At 48.1% G+C, this 6,000-nt stretch overlaps 1 protein-coding gene across 1 annotated transcript in view; it reads left to right on the top strand.

Moving 5' to 3' along the window:
- The first annotated feature begins 402 nt into the window (after positions 1-402).
- Positions 403-6,000, top strand: part of pea15 (proliferation and apoptosis adaptor protein 15) — a 68,319-nt gene continuing 62,721 nt past the window's right edge. Inside the window, exon 1 of the mRNA XM_083639713.1 lies at positions 403-578. The gene's annotated coding sequence lies outside the window, so the exon portion shown is untranslated. The remainder of the gene's footprint in view (positions 579-6,000) is intronic.

Below are 6,000 nucleotides of genomic sequence, written 5' to 3'. Positions count from 1 at the left end.
TTTGGCAGAGAGAGCGCGAGAGAGAGAGATAGAGAGAGAGAGAAAGAGAGGGAGGGAGGTAGGGAGAGAGAGGGAGAGAGAGAGAGAGCTAGAGAAGAGAGAGAGAGGGAGGGAGGGAGAGAGAGAGAGAGCTAGAGAAGAGAGAGAGAGAGAGGGAGGGAGAGAGAGAGAGAGAGAGAGAGGAAAAAGGAAAAGGCGTTTCCACATTTTCACGACACGACCCGGCGAGAGACAGACAGTGGACGGACGAGAGAGCAGCAGTCAGTCTCACGCAGGGACGAATTAAAACGACATAATTCTATTTCGTCCATCTCTCTCTGTCTAATTGGAACAGTCGGAACAGTTCAACCTCACCCTCGTCTCTTCATCCTGGCGGAGTTTCCCAAACAGCACATCACTGATACATCCGCTGTCAACTGCACCACCACAGAGTGGACTTTGGCTGCCTGTGGCTCCTTTAGGTCGGCTAGAAATCACGTTTGCACAGAGCTCGTTTCGGTGACATCCAGAGGAGAGTATCTCCTGCACACTCCAGCATCTCTCCCCCTCTACAGCTGACTCATATTCCTGCGCCTGTGGTGAGTAACCTACATCTCACTTTCACTCCTTTTCTTTATATACGCGATCTGTTATCTTTGGCTGTTTTGCGTGCTTTCTCCAACTGTTTGGTCCTTCCGATGCTGCAACCAAACCCAGCCTCCCCGTCATCCCTCATCTCATACCGTTACACGATGGCTGTGGGGGAAAGACTCGCCTACTTGATACTAGCCTGCTTCTTGCTTTCTGTTGCGTTGTGCTGTCAAATAGCCAGATTGCATTGGGGATGAAGTTGAAGGATTGAGGTGTTTATGGTCCTTAAATTATTTCACATAGTCAGAAATGTGTCAGATTTGGAAAAAGAAAAGTAAAAAGGTCATCAAAAAGTGAAGGCTATATCATGCAGTTCACAATTCGATCAACATACGATTTTGGACTGGAAATGCTTCTCTTCCTGTTGACAGCCTATATTGGAAATTGTATCCAAAATATGTTGTAGCCACTCAAAATATAAAATGCCAACATTTCAAAATAATTGTGTGGCTATTTCAGCATTTTGAAACACATCTATAAGCATAGCCCACAGGCTGCTGTGTGGAATGCGTTTTTCCCACAGCTTCCACATGAACTTGACCGTTGGTGTCAAGTTGATGGATTTCCCTTCATTCTCCACAGGGGGCTGATCCACTGTTGATCAAACCAACTACATCGCTGTTTGTCTGTCGCTTTGGGAATTTCACAGATCCAATGTCTTCCGATTGAAATTCCCTGGGAATAAAAGATGAAAATATTCCCAGAGCGACTTCCAGTGCGTCTGTGGGATTTTATATTCTAGCTGGTTTAGGCTACAAATGACCCGTTGTGCTATTTTTGTAGTATCTTTATATCATAATATTTCACTGCAGTTCTGTCTTTTCACATGGGTTTAGCGGTTGCTCATGTGTTTATCTGTTGCTCGTGTGTTTATCTGTTGCTCGTGGGTTTAGCTGTTGCTCGTGGGTTTAACTGTTGCTCTTTGTTTAGCGGTTGGTCTTGGGTTTAGCGGTTGCTCTTGGTTTAGCGGTTGCTCTTGGGTTTAGCGGTTGCTCTTGGTTTAGCGGTTGGTCTTGGGTTTAGCGGTTGGTCTTGGGTTTAGCTGTTGCTCGTGTGTTTAGCTGTTGCTCGTGTGTTTATCTGTTGCTCGTGGGTTTAGCTGTTGCTCGTGGGTTTAACTGTTGCTCTTTGTTTAGCGGTTGGTCTTGGGTTTAGCGGTTGCTCTTGGTTTAGCGGTTGCTCTTGGGTTTAGCGGTTGCTCTTGGTTTAGCGGTTGGTCTTGGGTTTAGCGGTTGGTCTTGGGTTTAGCTGTTGCTCTTGGGTTTAGCGGTTGCTCGTGGGTTTAGCTGTTGCTCTTGGGTTTAGCTGTTGCTCTTGGGTTTAGCTGTTGCTCGTGGGTTTAGCTGTTGCTCTTGGGTTTAGCTGTTGCTCGTGGGTTTAGCTGTTGCTCTTGGGTTTAGCTGTTGCTCGTGGGTTTAGCTGTTGCTCGTGGGTTTAGCTGTTGCTCTTGGGTTTAGCTGTTGCTCTTGGGTTTAGCTGTTGCTCATGCAACCGAGGCCAGGCTTTCTGGAATGTTCCGCCTGTCCACCCGAACCAAATTCAATTTCATTCACACTCACAGTGTGAGGAGAGAGGCGAGAATACACGACCTGTGTCCATCTGTGTGTGTGTGTGTGTGTGTGTTTGTGCGTGTGTGTTTGTGTGTGTGTGTGCGTGTGTGTGTGCGTGTGCGCGTGAGCGTGTGTGTGCGTGTGCGTGTGTGTGTGTGTGTGTGTGTGCATGTGTGTGTGTGTGTGTGTGTGCATGTGTGTGTGTGTGTGTGTGTGTGGGGGGTACTCTACTCCATAATAACCAACACTTTACTGTATAATGTCCCTAAAGAGCCTGTTTATCTCCTACAGTAACAACAGGCTATAACAAAATGGTTCATGTGTTATATGGACGCATTACCCTATAACAACATTACTATTCCTTTTCCAAATAGGCGTACCCTTAACCTGCTGTCAATCAGTTTAATACTACTTACTATGATGTATGATTTATGATTTAAAGATGTGTATTTATGTTGAGCTAAATTGGCTGGTAAACTCTTAAATGAAAATAAGATGTTAGTTGCCAAACTCTTCAGAGCATGTGACACATATATGACAAGTGTCACCACGTTTCCAGTTACGGCAAGTCCCACCACGAACGTCACGTACGCGTTCCGGCTCCGACGCGCTCGTCGGAGCTGCTCGCGGGCATTTTAGTCAACGTGTGTGATCCCACCAGGCGCGCAACGGCGCGTATCAGAAGCGTCCCAGAAGCGGCTTGACGCCCCGCTCCGCTAAAGATACGCGGCAGTTCTATTTTTCACGGATGATGCCTGGAAGCTGTGTTTTTCATAATAAAACACTGTGTGCAGACCCAATACAGACTCCTTCTCCTTCTCCCCCCTCCCCCTGTAGTCTTTCAAGTAGACGAAGAAATGCAAGAGTTCTCCTCCTGCTAACAGGCACTGTATGACAAATAAATAAATAATTTCAGCCTACTTACCCATGGTAGAAGCACAACAATCAAGGGAAAATGACCAAATCAAAAGCAAGTCAACGACAGACTGTGTTGTTTGTGTGTTGTGCTCTTTACATCCACCCCATTGTACACACAGTATCGCGCAATCTCGTAAATCCCGCGCGATCTTGCATCAGCTGCCAGGCAGCGCTCGGAAGCGCTCCGCTTCTGAAGCGCGTGCTGTGGGACATGCTGACGTGCAGAGGACGGAGCAAAACCGTGGCGCAAACGGAACGCTGCGCAGACGGGGCTGGTGGGTTCGCCGCGTTAGGCTGTATTCCAAACATACCCCTGCAGTGTGCATGTTCACAGGCAGGTTCCCACTTCCCAATAGAATAGAATAGAATAGAATAGAACAGTGATTCTCCATATTTTTCATATCAAGGACCTACTTTAGTCCACATTAGAGGCATGGACCCCCATGTGATGAGATTTTGTCTCTGGGACTCATTTCTCAATATTATTTTGTCCAGAATCCCATTATTATACATTGCATTACATGACGTACTTTATCAGTGTAAAAGTGTCTTATGCCTGGTTCAGACTACACAAATTCAGCCCGATATTAGACCGATTTGGTCGTGCGTGACAGATTTTCAGCGTCGGGCCCAAATATGACCGTCGGGGACGACGATCGGCCGTCTTCACCTCTTGTAGTGTGACATAATCAAAGACCAGCGTCGGGACGTCTCACAACGCCCTGACGAAAAGACTGGCATGTCAGTCTTTTTGACATGGTTTCGCCTAGTTTGACACCCCGGAAGACAGGTATCAGGTCCTGGGGAGACCGCTCCGCTCCAGATCGCTCTCCGCTCGATACAGATTTCACCCGCTCGCACTCACCGCTCCGCTCCAAAGAATAAAAGAGATAAAAAGGCCAGGGTGTTTTCATTTGTGTTTAAACGCCTGGGCAATGGGCATTGCTCACTACAAATAACATGAGCTCTGCAGAGTCGGCTGCATGCTCGTTTCTCTTCCTTCCGCAGCAGCTGGCAAGAAAATAGTGGGCGTACACATGAAGTAAGCCAAGTCTTATTGGAGGCTGGAGCGGACATCACAGTGCATCACAGTAGAGGCTGTCACTCATCCAAATAACGTTAATTCTGGGAGGGATATATATAGCACCTGGATTACATACATGTTTCACATAGGGTTGTATTTTGATTTCAATGTTTTATTTTGTCCAATATTGAAATGTTCTACAATTGCATGTTGTGCTAACATAAACATTATTTCTATCTACCACTTAGCCTATTAGGCTAATTTGGTTGCTATTTCTTGTCAATGTATTAGTCTCAATGCATGCTGGGAGATTTCGTTCACAGGTCCGCCTCCTCGACGACCTGTGAACTCGCTGACGACAGCAGACGACGTGATGACGGTGGCATACGATGCTCTGTCGGTGTTAAGCGAGAATACACTTGTAGTGTGGCCAGTCTCCCGACCAAGACATGTCACGAATTTATGGCAGTATGATGACATGTCTGACATGGTGACATCGTGAACGTCAAAAAATATGGTGTAGTCTGATCCTGGCATTACAAAAGCACAATCTGTCACTAGTAGTGAAATCAACTGTGCAACACAGTCTAGACTTTTTAAAGACTTTTTCAAATGACTAAAGCAGCACTTGTTGAAAGTTATTTTAAGAAGGAATAAGTAGCATTTGTTGTCCCCCCTTCTTCTGTACGTAACGAGATAACAGAGAATCAAAACAGTTCATCTACATTCTCTGATGCTGTTTTTTATTATTATTATTTTTCATATTTTTCCCCATTTTCTCCACAATTATACTGGGCCAATTTATCCCCATGTTGCTGCGACCCTATTGGCTGCCCCACCCTCTGCTGATCTGGGGAGAGCTGAGACTAGCACCATGCTTCCTCCGATACATGTGCAGTTGCCAGCCGCTTCTTTTCACCTGACAGCAGAGAGCTTCACCGGCAGGATGTAGCACGTGGGAGGATCACGCTATTCCCACAAGTTCCCTTCCGCCCCGAACAGGCGCCCCAACCGACCAGAGGAGGCGCCAGTGCAGCGACCAGGACACATACCCTCATTCCGGCTTCCCACCCGCAGACACAGCCAATCGTGCCAGTATGGACGCCGGACCAAGCCGGAGATAGCACGGGGCGTGAACCTGCGACCCTCATGTTGGTAGGCAGGGAATCTACCGGTACACCACCTTCTGACATGCAGCACTGAGGACAAGATGAGTGTGTGCAGCCTTGACTCAGCTTTTTGGGAGTCACTCCCCTCCCCTCCCCTCCTCTCTTCTCTTCCTCTCTTCCTCTCCTCTCCTCTCCTCTGCTCTCCACCTCTCCCCTCCTCTCATCTCCTCTCTTCTCCTCTCCTCTCCTCTCATCTCCTCTCTTCTTCTCCTCTCATCTCCTCTCCTCACCTCCTCTCCTCTCATCTCCTCTCTTCTCCTCTCATCTCCTCTCATCTCCTCTCTTCTCCTCTCCTCTCATCTGGCGAAGTGGCAGGGAATGGGGAAAATTGGGGAGGAGAAGGGGAAGGAGCAGAGGAGGGGAGAAAGAGGAGAGAGCAGGAGAAGGGAGGGGGAGAGCGGTGGGATGTGGGGGAGGAGAGAGCATGGAAAGAAAAGAGGTGGGGGGGGGGGGAAATGTGGGAGAGGAGAGAACAGGAAGTGGGAAGTGGGGAAAGAGCAGGGGAAGGGGGAAAGAGAAAGAGAGGGGGGGGGAGATCAGACAAACTGACTACTCTAGACATTCTAACAATCCCATCTCCTCCTCTCATCTCCTCCCATCTCCTCCTCTCCTCTCCTCCCATCTCCTCCTCTCCTCTCCTCTCCTCCCATCTCCTCCTCTCCTGCTCTCCTCTCCTCCCATCTCCTCCTCTCCTCTCCTCTCCTCCCAT

The sequence above is a fragment of the Poromitra crassiceps genome, assembly GCF_964638095.1.
Source record: "Poromitra crassiceps genome assembly, chromosome: 7".
NCBI lineage: Eukaryota > Metazoa > Chordata > Actinopteri > Beryciformes > Melamphaidae > Poromitra > Poromitra crassiceps.
This window is presented reverse-complemented; position numbering and strand designations above follow the sequence as displayed.